Source organism: Lolium perenne, chromosome 4 (genome assembly GCF_019359855.2).
Source record: "Lolium perenne isolate Kyuss_39 chromosome 4, Kyuss_2.0, whole genome shotgun sequence".
Lineage (NCBI taxonomy): Eukaryota > Viridiplantae > Streptophyta > Magnoliopsida > Poales > Poaceae > Lolium > Lolium perenne.
In genome coordinates, this window is record NC_067247.2 from 305,223,290 (window position 1) to 305,240,152 (window position 16,863).

At 46.5% G+C, this 16,863-nt stretch overlaps 1 long non-coding RNA gene across 1 annotated transcript; it reads left to right on the plus strand.

Moving 5' to 3' along the window:
* Positions 1 to 12,894: 12,894 nt before the first annotated feature.
* LOC127321647 (uncharacterized) lies at positions 12,895 to 13,897 on the plus strand. Its single transcript, XR_007864244.1, has 3 exons — positions 12,895 to 13,183; positions 13,289 to 13,447; positions 13,534 to 13,897. It is a non-coding gene; the product is annotated as an uncharacterized lncRNA (long non-coding RNA).
* Positions 13,898 to 16,863: the final 2,966 nt, after the last annotated feature.

The following is a 16,863-nucleotide window of genomic DNA, read 5'->3' on the forward strand; positions in this document are numbered from 1 at the left end:
AATCATTTTGTGATTCTGTTTACTGGCAGTTCATGCTAACATGGATAACATAGGGGTTGTCAAGATGCTTAATTGATAGTCTAGTGAAGCAAAAGAAAATTGCTAAGTAACTAGTCTGTGCACCTTATGCAAACCAAATGAGGAATTTTGATTTCACAAAAGGTGGTTCTCTGTAGTTCATTGGAGTTCTTTGTTGCAAATGCAGTTAGTTAGTGTAATGCACATCTATTTTGCTATGGTGTAACTGAACCCGAAAGTAATTTACTATCAATTCATTTGATGATAGGTACTGCAGTGCTAACTGAAGCAAAATAATATTGTAGAAGAAATTCTGTGACCAAGAAGAATTTATAAGAATCCATTTGAAACATATCCAGAGTACAACTCACTATTGAAACATAGAATTTATAAGAATTTATAAGAAGAATTTACTGAATCTTTGTGAATTTATATCTAGGATGTGTTTTTCCATGCCTAGGTTACTGATTCATTGTCAGGTGGGCCAAGTACTATTTGATCCTCCCATGAATTTGTATCTGTTTACTTCTATTTGTATTTGTATGCTTGGTGCTAGCTTGCTGGCTGCTGCTAGCTTGATAAACTTCTGGAGCATTGTTGCTGGTTTGGTGCTCTTCAGTTAACTGAATGTTTGTCTTGGCAATGCATCTTGTAGCTTGTGTTGAGGTGTATGCATCTTGTAGCTTGCTGAATGTCTGTATGCACTATGCAATGATGCTCTGTATGCATCTTGTAGCAATATTCCTCATTCCAGTTGGAAATGCAACTTACACTAAGTCTGGCGCATACTGAATGTATGAATCCCCAATGTGTAATGGACAATTTGACTTGGGGAACTTGGCTAGTTAGTGCTTAGCCTTAATGTGGTTGCTTTCTGCTTGCAGTTTGGATATATGCCAAATATTAGCAGTATTAGTTATACTGAAGCAAAATAATGAGGCTCTGTTCTGGAACATTTGATCTCTTTGGATGAATGTTGCTTCATTGCGGATGAATGCCTCATATTCTGTGCACTAGACCACAAAGCATTATGTTCTGCTTATGTGTAGCCCTGTAGCCATTTGCCTGACATAAAAATGACAGCACACAAGACAAAGTTTAATTAGCATCAGGTTTCCTTTTGATTTTCTCTGTTTGAACTCCACAGTACCATGAACAAGCTTACTGAATTTTTATTTTTATGTTTTTCAAGGCAGAGTTGAGCACCTGACCGCCGCCCTCGCATCTTCCTCGACCCGGAGCAACAACTCACCTCTCGGAGACTCCACGCGACTCACGGTGAGCTTGATGCCGCTTGCTACTGCCGCTAGCTGCTAACTCCTGCTGCTTGCTAGCTGCTTGTCGCTTCTTTGCTGCTAGCTAGTTCGTCGCTAGCTAGTCACTCGCTTGCTAGCTGCTTGCTGTTGCTGCTAGTTGCTGCTTGCTGCTGCTAGCTGCTGCTGCTTGCTAGCTGCTTGCTGCTGCTGCTAGTTGCTGCTTGCTGCTTGTTGCTGCTTGCTGCTTGATGTATGCCCATGGTTAGCTGATGCATATAGCTAGCTGATGCATGATGTTGAGTGCTCAGCTGGTGGAGGATCAATTGTATATGTGCCATGGTGTATATGGAGGAACAATTGTATATGTGCCATGGTGCTCAGCTGGTGGATTGTTTTGCATGTCTATATGGTGTCATATTCTTGTGCAGGGATCGACAGAGTTGCCCATTATCGCCGAAATGTTGATTCATTTCCGTTTCGGTGAAAATGGGGCACTCATATGTCCATAAATTAGCATAGGTCATGCCCAATTTTTCTGTGAAATCTTGCGCTAATTTTATGCATTTTTTCCTACTTAGTTCGAACATGGCCAACAACGAAGAGGCCGGCGGCAGCGGCAGCAAGCCGTTCTGGATGCTAACCGATGAAATTGAGGTGATGGAGTCACAACCTCGCCGCGACGACGGCGAGGATGATGGCCTCGATCCAGAGTACCGAGCGGACGATGCCGCCGAGGATGACACCACTGATTATGGTGCCGCCGAGGATGACACCACGGATGGTGCCGCCGAGGATGACACCGGCGCACCGAAGAAGCTACGGAGGGAGCGTCGCCCGAATGTGCTCAGCACCGTGAAGCAAGCATTCACCGAAGTGAACGCCAGTGGGCATCCAACGGCGCCCCCTGATTTAGTCAAAGGGTACTCTGCCCAACTCGGGTGCATCCTCCGGAGCACGGTCTCGATCAACACCGAGAACCTCAGGCATCCTGACCGAGCGAATTTGCGCACCCTCCTCTTCAAGAAGCTACACGAACGATACGAGTTCCCGGTGGACTGCTCAGAAAAGCGTCTCATGCGGAACAAAGTGCACAATGCCGCCCTCACGAAGATGAGCACCGCCCTCGCTAGTTGGAGGACCCGAGTGAAGAAAATGATTAATAGTGGTGAGAGTCACGAGAAGATCAAGGAGTCAAATCCCTCGATCACCGAGCAAGACTTCGCTGATTTCAAGATCAAGTGCGAGAGCGAGTCAACGCCGGATTCTAGTCAGTGGGGGAAGGACATGCGAAAACTGAACTTAGGCACCCACAAACTTGGTCCTGGCGGTTTTAGGGTGGCGCAACCGAAATGGGAGGCCGCGGATGAGGAGCGTGTGAAGAACGGCCTCGAGCCCCTCCTCCCGCAATACACAAACAAGCAAACCAGGAACTTTCTCCTGGCCCGGTACCGTATTGACCCGAAAACAAAGGAGCTCACCACCACTCCGGATGTGAAGGAGTTTGAGGCTCTTCTGGTAAGGAATGCACCCGCTTAATTAGCTCCTTTATGGTTGCATTCTTATTGATGAATCCAAATTTCTAAATGGTTCATGCATGTTCCTCCCGTAGGCTAAGGAGATCGCTGCGGAAAGTGAAAAGGAAGCTAGTAGCGGCGCGGGGTCCACGAGCTCCTCGCAGTGTGCCCCTTGGGACAACCCTTTAAATAGGGCGTTAAATGCCCACAAGAAGAGGGATCCATTGAGTAAGCCGACGTCGGCTGGTCGTGTGGTCGGCGAAGGATGCTCTATGAAATGGTCAGAATACTATAAGTCGGGGAAAAAGGAGAGAAAGGCCACCATCGATGAGAAGGAGGTCGCACAGCTCAAGGCACAAGTTGCGCAGATCCCGACATTGGTCGAGGGGCAAGTGCGGCAACAAGTGCAACAAATCGTGGAGACCCAACAGAGGACGCAAAGACAGCAAGTGGAGGACCAAGTGGGCACGACGCTTAGCTCCCTCATCCCTACCTTGGTTGCCGGTCTGGACGCGTGGTATGAGGGAGGAAAAAAGGGGCCTCCCCCGGTTCCCAGTTTCACGGGCAGCAACTCCCACAGCGTGGAGCCATCGGTGAGTCCGCAGGCGGCAACAATGGTGTCTCCGGCGGCGCCAACATTGGTGGCTCCGGCGGCGCCAACCTTGGTGGCTCCCGCGGCGCCAACCGTGGTGGCTCCCGCGGCGCCAACCTTGGTGTCTCCCGCAGCGCCATTACTTCAGCTCAATGCACCCGTCGCTGCGGATAATACGCCGCCCGGCACCGCGCCAACAAGCGGCCACTCCATCAGTTGCACGCCCGCCGCCGGCGGTGCCTCGACCTTAGCCGAGCTAGACGCCATCACGGTAACCAACCCTTGGCCAATGACTTCCATATCCTTGCCTTTGACTAGCTAGCCATCCCTAACGCCCTACATGTTTTCCGCAGAGCTCCGCCGTCGACGTCCCATGCACTCTCCTGCAGTTTGTGAACGGCGAGTTGATCGATGTTGCCAAGGCCAAAATCGTTCAACCGAGCAACCGTCAGTTACACGGTACACCCATGCAACCCGACGTGTATAGGATTCAACTGGTTCGGGTGCTTAGCGGCTACGACGACGTGCTACCTCCCTTTCAACCCCATGGTGCCGACGAAGATGAGGTCCTTACCCTCCAGCATTGCTTCAATTGGTCCATGGTTTGGCCAAAGAGCCAGATTCGTTTGGGGCGAGGGACACCACCCCACAGACAGCACCCCCAGCCGTGCCGGTGCCAAGCCATGGCAAGACCACCCCAACGGTGCCGCCATCAGCTGATGTGGACATGCAGATGGCACAGGATCCGAACGATGGTCCGGACGAGGACGATCGTTCGCCAACCTGGGCTGCAACCGATTTTGGGGTGATGGACTACGATCTCAGTAGCCAACCCTCTCAAGCTGCCGCCGAGGGGAAAACCTATTGCAACAAGCGGCGCCTATTCTGTTCTCAGGAGACGCCTCCAGCTGCCGATTTCACCGAGACTCAGCCGATAGCCGAGGTGAGAAGTGTTATCAGTCCTAACACACTGAAGAAGGCTTGCGAAGAGGAGAATGCAGTCCCAGTAAAAATGAAGCCGAAGGGACGGAAAAGAAAGAAGAAGGATGACAAGTCTGCCAGCCAGCCGTTACCTATCCGTGCTCAGGACGGGCCACCAGTGCCCAAGAATATAGAGGCGAGGGTGCATGTGTCGGGTGAGCGGATGCTAATTCAAAGATTGTACGATGCTGCACCCGGTCCTATGCGATCTCTGGTTGACGGTGTTATGTTTATGGAGGAGCGGCGTCTCAGGGAGAAAGATAATGGATACCCAGTGTATGTTGCCAAGGTGCCCTCGGGCCATGGCTTTGTCGATAGTGGCTTCGCGGAGAATATCTTCCTGCGGTATGATGACATCTTCGCCATGCTGAACAGTTATCCGCTGCACTACACCTTCATTCGCCTATACTCGCTCAGCAAGGCGATGCGGATCATTAGAAACAAGATCCCGGACATCGCGATAGCCGACCCCTTCTACATGCGTGCCGTCCACTTGGCCACCGCCGGAGACCAGGCAGTCGCGAGTGGATACCTCAAAGACTTCTTTCTAGCAAACCAGAAGAAGTGTAACATCCTCCTGCCTGTATTTCCCGAGTAAGTCACCCCCTCACCGTACCGGTCTTAACTCGTGATTTTTTTAGATTTCAATCGTCATGTTCTTAAACATTATGTGTTCTACGCAGAGACAAAACCTGCACACTCATCTCCATAACCCCGAAGCATTCCGTGGCCACATACCTCGATGCGGACGGTAAGTCAACCACGGACTACACGAATGTCAAGGCCGTACTTGATGATGCTCTCAATGGCTACGTCAAAGCGAAAGGCAACATGCAGAGGCCAAATGTTAGGTACGGGAAGCATGTGTTCAAGCACCAAACAAAGTTTCCCCGCGTCAAGAAGCCGCCTTCTAGTAACAAGGATGCCTACTACGCCCTCTATCACATGGATAAGTTCATACGGGACCAGCAGCAGCTTACGCTACCTGAGCATCTAAGAGACTGGGCCAACAAATTGGCGCGTGTCCCTGACGACGGCATCAAGCAAGACTTCTTCCGCATCCAAGTAGAGTTTTGTGAAATCATCCATCAAGATGTCGTTAGAAGCGCGGGGGAGTTCTTCGCCGGCTATCAGCCGTCAAACAGTGACATAGACACAAAGCTCCAAATGCAGGGTGACGACTACCGCTCATGGATGTGCTTGAAGAAAGGCGGCGGTTTTATCCATGCTCCGAGAAAGTCTTGATGTGCGAGCCTAGTTATGTAGTTGTGAACTAAAGACGAGTTTCTGTTGTAATAAACTTTATCCAGCACTTTACTTGCTATTAATTACTAGTTCGGCTATGTTTGTGAACTTATATATATGGCTCTGTCGTTTTCCGCACTTGATTTGGTCGTTAATTTTGTTTGCATATGCCGATGATTAGAATGGTTGGTCACTTGTACACTCGGGGGTGGAGCGAGCGAGCCTGGTGTGATGGCACAAATATCCATGTCTTGTGCATCCTACCTGGCCTCGCTCACTCCATCCCTGAATGTTAAAATTTGTTTTGACCAACAATGTATGAGGCATTCCATTTAGTTCATAGTAGCTACTTATCTCTTGTTTGAGTTGGCACTTCTTAATTGCATTTGGCCGATGATTAGAATGTTCGGTCAACTGTACACTCCGGGGTGTCGCTAGTGAGCCTGGTGTGATGGCACAAATATCAATCTCTTGTGCATCCTACCTGGCCTCACTAACGCCATCCCGGGATGTTCACATTTGTTTCGATCGACAAAGTATGAGGCCCTTGTCATTCTTCCATTTGATTTCGTATTTTAAAATGCCGATGATTAGAATGTTTGGTCACTTGTACACTTGGGGGAGGGGCTAGTGAACCTGGTGCGATGACACAAGTATCAATCTCTTGTGCATCCTACTTGGTTTCACTTACCCCTTCTCTAAATGTTAATATTTGTTCCGACCAACAAAATATGAGGCATTCCATTTAGTTCATAATAGCTACTTGTCTCTTATTTGAGTTGGCACTTCTTAATTGCATTGGCCTTTCTTCCATTTTAGTGCCAATGATTAGAATGTTTGGTCACTTGTACACTTGGGGGTGGAGCGAGCGAGCCTGGTGTGATGGCACAAATATCAATCTCTTGTGCATCCTACCTGGCCTCACTGACGCCATCCCGGGATGTTCATATTTGTTCCGACCAACAATGTATGAGGCATGCCTTTTAGTTCATACTACTTGGATCGTTTTTGAGTTTGCTCTTATTCGTTGCAAACATCTATGAGCGTGCACTAATGTTTCTTTGGCTTGTGCATATGTACGCAGATATGACGTGGTATGTCGTGTACAAGGGCAATGTTCCCGGAGTCTACAACGACTGGGAGGAGTGTCGGAGACAGGTTCACCGTTTTAGCGGTAACAGCTACAAAGGGTACACCACTAGAGCGGAGGCCGAAGACAGATACGCATGCTATCTGGCGGGAGAGAGGACGGAGCGGAGGAGGAACCGGATGAAGACCACTTTCATCGGGATGGTGCTAGTAGTGACTCTAGCTCTCTTCTATGTGATGCTAGTTTAGATGATCGACCTTGTGTAACCACTAGCTCATTTGACTTGTAACACCGTAACACTTGTCTAATATTTGAAATCTTGTGAATCATGGAGGCTAATGTGAAGGACTATGTATTGGTATACTGTGCTGTTGTATATATGTGTTATATATTCTGTATCTGTGCTGTTATACTGTGCTATACAACCTGTACAAATACATGCCAGAAATACAAAAAATGAAAATGAACTACTAGTAGTGGCGCACTACTGGATCATGAGTGGCGCACGACCACCAAGTAACAGTGGCGCACCAGCCTGGACCCAGTGGCGCACAACCCTCTGATCACCTTCGAAACTACCAGTGGCGCACCAAAGCTGCCAGCAGTGGCGCACGTCTGTGATGCCACAGTGGCGCACCTAAACAAGCAGCAATGGCGCACCAGCTCGCCGTAACAGTGGTGCACCCAAGGAGGCAGCAGTGGCGCACCGACAGCAGACAGTAGTGGCGCACTGCTGCTGAACAACAGTGGCGCACCCCTTTGGAGTAGTAGTGGCGCACCAGTGTACCTATCAATGGCGCACGGCGCAGTGCGCCACTGTTACTTAGGGTAGTTGTGGCGCACCAGTAGTGCGCCACTACTAAAACTTAGCAGTGGCGTGATAGTAGTGGCGCACCAGCAGTGCGCCACTGATGGGGAATAGTGGTGCGCCACTGAATAGCTTTTTCCTAGTAGTGTAGGTATAAAGATACCGATGATCAAACCTCGGATAAGTAAAATATCGCGCAACAAACGGAATCGGTATCGTATGTGTATGGTTCTTTCGATCACGAAGTCATCGTTGAATGTGTGGGAGCCATTATGGATCTCCAGGTCCCGCTATTGGTTATTTATCGGGGAAGTGTCTCGATCATGTCTGCATAGTTCGCGAACCGTAGGGTGACATAGTTAAGGTTCGATGTTGTTTTAACTAGATATGGAATATGGAATGGAGTTCGAATATTGTTCGGAGTCTCGGATGGGATCCAGGACATCACGAGGAGTTCCGGAATGGTCCGGAGAATAAGACTCGTATATGGGAAGTCACATTCCAAGTTTGGGAGTGGTCCGGTGAATTTATGGAAGGTTCTAGAAGGTTCTTGAATCACCCGGAATAAGTCACTATGGCAGGTGGAGTCCCGGAGGGACTCCACCAGCCCTAGATGACCTACAAGGTGGGAAGGTGGACTCCATGGTGGACTCCACCTCCTTGGCCGGCCACATGACAAGGAAAGGGAGAATCCCACCTTGTCTAGGTTTCCCAATTTGGTAGGTTTTGCAATTGGACTCCATTGTGGTTTTTGATTGAACCCTAGGGCTTTCCAACTATTTAAAGGGGAGAGGAGGGGAGGGTCCGACCACACCTTGGCCGCACCACCTCAAGGGCTCCTTGGCCAGCGCCCTAGCCCCCTCCCTCTAAACCCTAGCGACACCCTCCTCCTCATACCTCCCGCACGGTTACGGCGAAGCCCTGCCGGAGTTTTCCGCCACCACTGTCACCATGTTGTCGTGTTGCCGAGATTCTGAGGAGGATCTACTACTTCCGCTGCCCGCTGGAGCAGGGAGAAGGACGTCTTCATCGACACCGTACGTGTGACCGAGTGCGGAGGTGCTGCCCGATTGCGGCATCGTCAAGTTCTTCAACGCGCTCTTGAGAGCGGCAAGTGATCGACTACATCATCCATGAGATTTATCTCGTTAACGCTTAGTGACCTTAGAGGGTATGTTGACCTCATCTCATTGCTGCCATCTACTAGATTATATCTTGGCTTGTTATTTGTTCTTGCGGTAGTAATTTTTTTTGTTTTCTATGCTACGAATCCCAACAATGGTATCAGAGCCGTGTCTATGCACAGATCGGTTGCACGAGTAGAACACAATGGTTTTGTGGGCGTTGATGATTTTGTTGTCGCTTGCTTATTGTGTACTTTGCATCTTGTGGCATGGTGGGATGAAGCGGCCCGGGCTAACCTTACATGACCGTGTTCATGATACTTGTTCCATGCTCGACATGCAACTTGTATTGCGCAAGTGGCTTTGCGGGTGTTTGTCTCTCTCACCATAGTTAAGATCCAATTTAAAATTTGCACTTGACAACACTCGTATCCGCGTTGTGTTTCATGTTCTCGAAAACCCCAAGCCACGTAAAATATGCAAAAAAGTTAGAGGCGTCTAACTTGTTTTTGCAGGGGTTGGTGATGTGTTATGGCCATGATGTGATTGTGATTATATTTTATGTATGATATGATCCTTATTGTATTGTGGCAACCGATAGGAGCCTTATGGTTGTCTTTAATTTCATATCAATTCATCATGTAGTAGTTATATTTTAAAGTAGTTGTAATAGTTGCTACAAGTGGTGGACAACCATGAAGACGACGCCATGGACCTTGACGCCCTGTCAACGATGATGGAGATCATGCCCGTTGATGATGGAGATCCTGCCCGTGTTTGGAGATGAAGATCAAAGGCGCGAGATAAAAGGGCCATATCATATCACATTATGAATTGCAAGTGATGTTAATCCTTTTTATGCATATTGTATTGCTTAGATCACGATGGTAGCATTATAAGATGATCCCTCTCACTAAAACTCAAGATAATAAAGTGTTCGTCCTTAGTTAGCACCGTTGCTAAGACTCGTTGTTTTCAAGCATCACGTGATGATCGGGTGTGATAGATTCAACGTGTGCATACAACGGGTGCAAGCCAAATTTGCACATGCGGGAACTAAGGTTTTACTTGACGAGCCTAGCATGTACAGACATGGCCTCGGAACACGGAAAACCGAAAGGTAAAGCATGAGTCATATAGATGATGTGATGAACATGTCGATGTTCGCCATTGAAGCTACATCATCTCTCGTGATGAACGGACTTTCTATAGTGGACTTGCTTCGTGTAATCACTAAGGCAATGTGAGAGATGTTGTTTTTGAGTGGGAGTTCACCTAGTTAATTTAAGAGTTAATAGTAAACTCAATTTATCATGAACTTAGTCGAAATTGTATTTGAATTAAATTTTGTAGAATTGGCATCCGTTTTCTACCTTGCGCTAGGCTTATAATTGAGATAGAAACACTGTTAAATCTGACAAGTAACTTTATGGACTGGTACCATATTGTTAAAGAATCAAGAAATGATTAAGTCATATTGCAAACTTTTGGTAATCCTAAAATTGCTGATCTGAAGAGCAATGGTTTCAATTAGTATCTAAAATTATCTTGTCTCTGTTCAAATCTGTTTGAAAAATAAGGATCTGAAAAGTTTGTTTTCATAAAGAAGCAAGGTGTGAGATATATGTGATATCTAAGACCTTATTACAAGATTATAGAATATAATTTAGTGAGACTACATAAACTCATAAGTTTTATGGGAATGTACGAAGATTGAAGACGCTAGTCGTCCCGATCCTCCAACTAGTTGGTCACTTACATTACTCATGTATCCACATATAAACCATAGTGGCTTCATCATGAAGTTGTCATGATTTGATGGATACAATTATGAGTGAAATTTTTCATCACATTAAAATATTACTAATAGTGACATTCGGAACACTTGTCATGTGATGATCAACTTCAAAGTACGAACCTCAAGGTTATTGGTTTTTGACCAACAAGCCTAGAAGTTATTGATGTTGAGTGTTTTCTAAAATATGAGGAGAACCGAAAGAGAAACTACAAAATGATTTTAGCAGAAAGAAAGAAAAGACTAGAAAGTATAGCTCATGTGTATATAGATGATATACATGTTATGAATGTATTCTTTGATTGATCACACAATGGAATTCTTGGGTACTTGTACCATATTGGTTGGTATGGGATGTCATACAATACAACACAATAGAAGAATACAATGGCCTAAGTGACTGACAAGGAATGTGGTAACAATGCACGTCTGGAACAAAATAAATTGTTATTATGTTCGTCGTTGGCATTCTACCTAGCCCTTGAGTTTATTAGAAAGAACTTAATAATTTTTATTTTGCTCTGGTCAAATGAAAGAAATGAGTTGTTCAAATTATGACCAAACTCCATGTACGATGGATAAGTTATTATAAATCTTAAATGGTGAAACACACATGCATAACACTGACGCTAAAATGCCATAAGGCAAATGATAAGAATTCCACTTATTTATGGAACCGCCATTTAGGTCATGTTAGAAAAAAAACGCATGAAGAAACTCCATGCAAATGGATTTTTGGAGTCATTTGACTTTGAATCGTTTGGCACTTGCAAATATTTTCTAAAGAAAATGACTGAAATACTGTTCATAGGCCAAGAGTTGAACGGGCAACTAGCTTAGTGGAAACACACATGATGATGTATATGGTTCATTAGGCATAGTTGTGTGCGAAAGATTCTTCTACTTCATGAAAACTTCCAACAATGAATTGAGTGTATATATATAGATATATTTATTCGATGAGGAAGAAGTCTGAAACAATTGAATATATTTAAATAAATTTCAGCATGAAGTGGAAATCATCATAATGGAAAAGTCAAATATCTATGATTGGACCATGGTGGAAATATTTTAATTACGAGTTTTAGCGAACATCTAAGAGAGTTGCGAAATTGTTCCACAACTCACGTTTCTCGGAACACCATAGCTATGATGGCGTATTCGAGAGAAGTATCCAAACCTTATTGGATTAATGGTGAGATAAAATAAAATGAAGCAATTATATTTTTGTGGATTATGCTTTAGAGATTACCGCTATTACACTAAATAGAGCGTCATCATAATCCGTTGAGATGACACCATATGAGTTATGGCATGGGTATAAACCCTAATAGTCCTTTCTTAAATTTTGGTATGCATAGCATAAGTAAATGAGTTTACAACCTAAATTGGATGAATGTCTTTGTTGGTTGTCCTAGAGAACAAATTGAGAATTCTTTTCACTATGAAGTCAAAGACAAAAGTGTTTGTCGATGTTTCTTGCTTATTTCCAAGAATTTTTTCTCGCAAAATATTTGAGTGGGAGGACAATGGAACTCGATAAGGTTGATGAACCTGAGCATGATGAGCAGAGTAGCGTAGCGTCGGAAATGGTTCCAGAAGTAGCCATGACTCCCATGGCTCCTGTGTCTACAAAGTGTTATAGCCATGGAGATCGAAGTACCTATTGAACCTTGTAGGTATGGTTTACTATGTGATCAAATAAAAGATTTGAGGATAAAGAATTGATTTTGAACAATGATAAACCAACTGCATACAAAGAAGCTATGATGGGCCCTGACTCTGTTAAAATGGCTAAGTGCCATGAAATCCAAGATAGTATCTATAATCAAGCTTGAAGCTTGGTAAACCTTCTGGAGGAATAATTTTTTTTTGAAAGTAAATGGATCTATAAAATTAATAGACTTGGATATAATATCTTTGAAGAAGCTCGACTTGCCGAAAGATTGTTTTGCGAAAAAGTTCAAATAGTTGACTGCGATAAGATTAGATCTTCCGTAGCGATTCTTATAGTCTATACGAATCTTCTATATCTAAATAGGAGACCCCCACTACAATATTTCTCTCAACATGCAAGGTGTCCACCTCACCTACCATTTTTTTAAGCAATCAGAGCCTGCCATGTGATGTAGTGCTCTACCATGTCAGCAATACATGCATGTTCAGCCGGAGTAGTTGGTTGATAATCACCAATTGATTAATCAATTTATTTGACTTCCACCAGCGGACAGCGACTATGTTCCCATACATTCAGCTTCCAACAAAATCCTTTCTATTCCTACCGCCGGTCAATCCACCACAACGCCACTAGGAACATTCATTAAGTTTTGTGATGAATTGTTGGTCTTTCTCATTAAATTCCCACTGAAGCCTCCTTCAATTCTTCAACATCACACGTTTCCCCTTCACCCACTTGGCCGGCCTATTTATATATCCCACAAAAATGAGCCAGACACCAATGACAGCTGCCACGCTTTGGTTCTTCAGCACCTTTGATCACGATGCAAGCACAACAGGTCCGCGGCTATGGCAGCTCCCAAGCAGCCATGGGGTCACTGGTGAGTGGTGGCCCTAAAATGCAGAAGATACCATCTCCCTCCACCATAGTATCTTCGTGATACATCCAACTACAACCCTGGATCTCTCTCTCTCCAGCTCACTCTATCTATGTCATGTTAGTTCGTTTAGTACACAAACTTTATTGGTATTTTTGATGGTTTTGTAGAACACTACTATGGGGATGTTCCAGTTCAATTTTAGGTATGTCGTTCCCTGGACAGTCTCATTTCACTCTGAATACCTTGGGGTCGATCTAACCCCTAAGGGAGACAAATGATTGTCATTGATTTTCCTCTCCTAATACAGGGTTCTACCATTTTATCGATAATCTACTAAAATATATGGAAATATGAAGCGACTATTATGAACAGACTTGCGTTCAATCTACAATTCAAAATTGAAATAGGGCATCTGCATAGTGATGGATAAACATTAGCCAGAGATGGAGACATCCATACCCTTAAGGTATGAGATAGTAATCATACTATACCTCATTATAAAACGCACATCCTGATTTTTAAAGGTCTACTTTTGTTTCCTTAATTTTGCAGGTGGATTACTAATTACAGGTGCCTCATCGTGCTACTGTGTGTGATGTTGAATGCTCAACCTAACTTCATCTTGATTTTTCATCGGTGTTCTACTACAATGGAGAATGCAACATTCTGCTCCCTTGGGATGATCCAAGTTTGAAGACATGTAAACCGGTGTGTTTTCCGGTTTGAAGATAGATGATACCATTTCATTGTATGTCTATATGCTAGAGGAGGAACTGATTTTCAGTTTCCAACCTTGCATGTGTAAAAAATATCCTGTAAGGTTAAGCACTTATTATCTCTTCAAAACAATAACTTCACTTGGCAAATGTAAGCTTCTAATTAACTAAATCTATTGCCAACAATATGTTGTACTGAAGTACCGAATGTAGTTCTGTGGTTGAAGTTCCACTAGATTATTCTGGTGAAAATAATAAGCCTAACATAGTTGAGAGGATCAACTATCGCCGGCTCTGATAGCTTTCTATTCAATATTGTTCTATGTAGGCTTGCCGTTTGTTAAAATAATGTTGGGGGGATAACCCCCGGTATGCCAAAGGCATGTCAAACCGGATGGTTTGAGCCATCGAGATACCGGTTTAATATTCTTACCGGAACACAAAGGTAAGAGTTTGGGCTAAGTGAAGCTAAGCCGGTATCCCCAAGGGGGTATGCCGGAACCCGGTAAAGAAGATACCGGGGAGAAGGGCCTGTCGGCGGAACTGGTCAAAGATTCTCTTCAGAGCAAGAAGACAAGGATGAGCTAAGCAAAGTGGCTTTAATCAGAGCCCTGGCGCCAAAGAGAGAGATGACGCTGAAAGAAGCCGGAGGACGTCAGCGTCCCTGATTAAAGAAGACTCCGGCGTCATCTGTGATTAAAGTAGCTTTGTAAAGTAGTTTGTCCAGTCAAAGATGCCATTAGGGTTTCTTGTTCTGTAAGCCACCCTCTCTCCTATATAAGGAGAGGGGGTACTGCCTCATACAGGCGCGTGTCCACAGAGGAGATTAGACGATAGAACTTGTATCCAAGAACCTGTAATCGTGTTGAGATCAATGAAGCAAGCGATCTAGTGAAAAGTTCTTCCTCTTGTCTCTCTTCTTGCATACCGGCCTTTGGTTGTGTTCTTGAGGAAAGCATCCGGAAGTTCATCCCATCTAGTCGCAAACCCTCCCCCGAATCCTCTAGCGTCCATTCGGCCCCAATCTAAGCCATCCTATGGCATCTGTCTGTTCACCACGACGACAGTTGGCGCCCACTGTGGGGCATGAAGTGGCGCTTGCAGGAGTTCACATTCGGGCGGGCATCCTCGAGGTCGCCGGCGAGCGTACGGTGTCCGCGCTCATGCAGCGCATCTACGACACGGACTTCATCAACGACAACGCGGGCTGCTTCGCCAACGGCGGCATCTTTCCCAAGAACGGCCGCACCATCGAGTTTGGCAGCCACCGCGTCTATTTCGGCACCGTCCCTGTGCGCCAGCGCCTCTCGCCGGTGCTGGTGGCACCGGACCCGCCAAGGTGGCTCTGTGCTGGCCGCGCCGCCGGCAGCGTCGAGGTAATGATGACTGGCGTGGTTGGTGCAGGAAAAGAAGCTGTGGATGAAGGTGCTGGTCGTGCGGCCTCGACCCGTGCGGCCAAGCCACCGCTAGAGCGCGACGCTGGCGCTGCGGGAGCATCTTCTGCACCACCGGCAACACCACTCCAAGCGGCGATGAACGTGCTGGCAACGCCCATCGCGCAGAACATCGACCCGGCAGCGGCTCAGGCGGAGCTGGAGGCACAACGCCAGAAGCTGCTCGCGAACGGCGCCGACATCGTCCGGGCGCAGCGCGAGCTGAACCTAACCCTACGTGAGTATAACGCTGCCCATGGCTTTGCTTCTGTTAGCGCTCATGCTGCTAGGATACCGGAGAACCGCCTAAAAGCTCGCAACCTAGATCAGGATTTGCGCAAAGAAGTTCTTGCCGGCAAAAGTACCTCTGCGTCTGTTAGCATCGTGGAAAAACCCAAGTAGAGTAGCCCGGATAAAACTATAAAAGCTGCTAAAGCTGCAGTAGAGCTGTGTGAATCGCTTTCCGGAGATGCTCTGGCAAAACAGCAAGAGCGTGTTAGAGAACTGCTGGAAACTATTGAGCAGCAGAATGCTGAGCAACTGGCTAAGCTGAACAAGGCCGCGGCCTCAAAATCCGCGCGTTCAACAAAGAATGCCGAAAGCAAGTCCCATGGGCAGGCATCGTCCCCCCATCCGGACAGAAGAAGAGAAAAAGAGATGAACGCACAGCAGATGACTGTGTACGATCCGGTTCTTGCCGGAAAACAACAGGCCGGGCAACACGATGCCGGTAGAAAAAGCCAAGGGGCAGGTCGAGGCTACGCCAAAGGAGGCTATGCCGGAAACAATCATGCCAGTAAATATGAAACCGGGCAAAATTATCGAGCTGCAAGGGCAGCGTATGAGGAGATACCACCACCAAGGTACCGGCAGGCAAGGGCCGCGGAACCGGAAAGATACGGAGAGGGAGATTCCGAAGTAGAACGAACAAGAGTCTACCGGAACCCTTAGGGGATCGCTTGGGGGAAAGATGTTTGCCAGACCAGGATGCGAGGCACAGGCTGGACAGAGTACATCTTTCTGAAATGATCGAATCTGAGGGTCCTCCTGGCCCAAAATGTTTTGGCCCACGGATCATGGGAGAAGAGCCACCAGTACGCAATTTCCAGCTGCCCCGAGACACAAAAACGTATGATGGCACGACCAAGCCGGAGGATTGGCTGGCGGACTATGTCACAGCTGTTTATGTAGCTGGTGGTGGAGTGAACCGGCGTTGGGCGGTGAGAATCATACCGTCCTACCTGGTAGGCCCTGCACGGATTTGGCTTAACAACTTGCCGGCAGGAAGCATTAACGGATGGCTGGACTTTGAGGAAGCCTTCGTGAACAACTTCAGTAGCACTTACAAGAGGCCAAACCGGCCCCAACAGCTCGCTTTATGTCAGCAACGTGCCGGTGAGACAGACAGGGATTATCTTACCCGATGGAACTCAACAAGAAACACATGTGAAGGAGTGATTGAAGCACAAGCAATTGCTTGGTTCAGTCAAGGATGCCGGAGAGGATCACCGCTGTGGCAAAAGCTGCAGAGAAGCATGCCAGCAACTTTGGCAGAGATGATACGTGTGGCGGATAGCTATGCATTGGGAGACCCATTGCAACCAGCAGTACAAGCTGAGCCGGAGCAGCGACAGGAACAATACCGGGACAACCGGAGCAACAAGAGAAGGGAGGATTTCCCGGATCGAAGGTACGCTCCGCAGCACGTTGCAGCCGTGCAAGAAAATTATGAT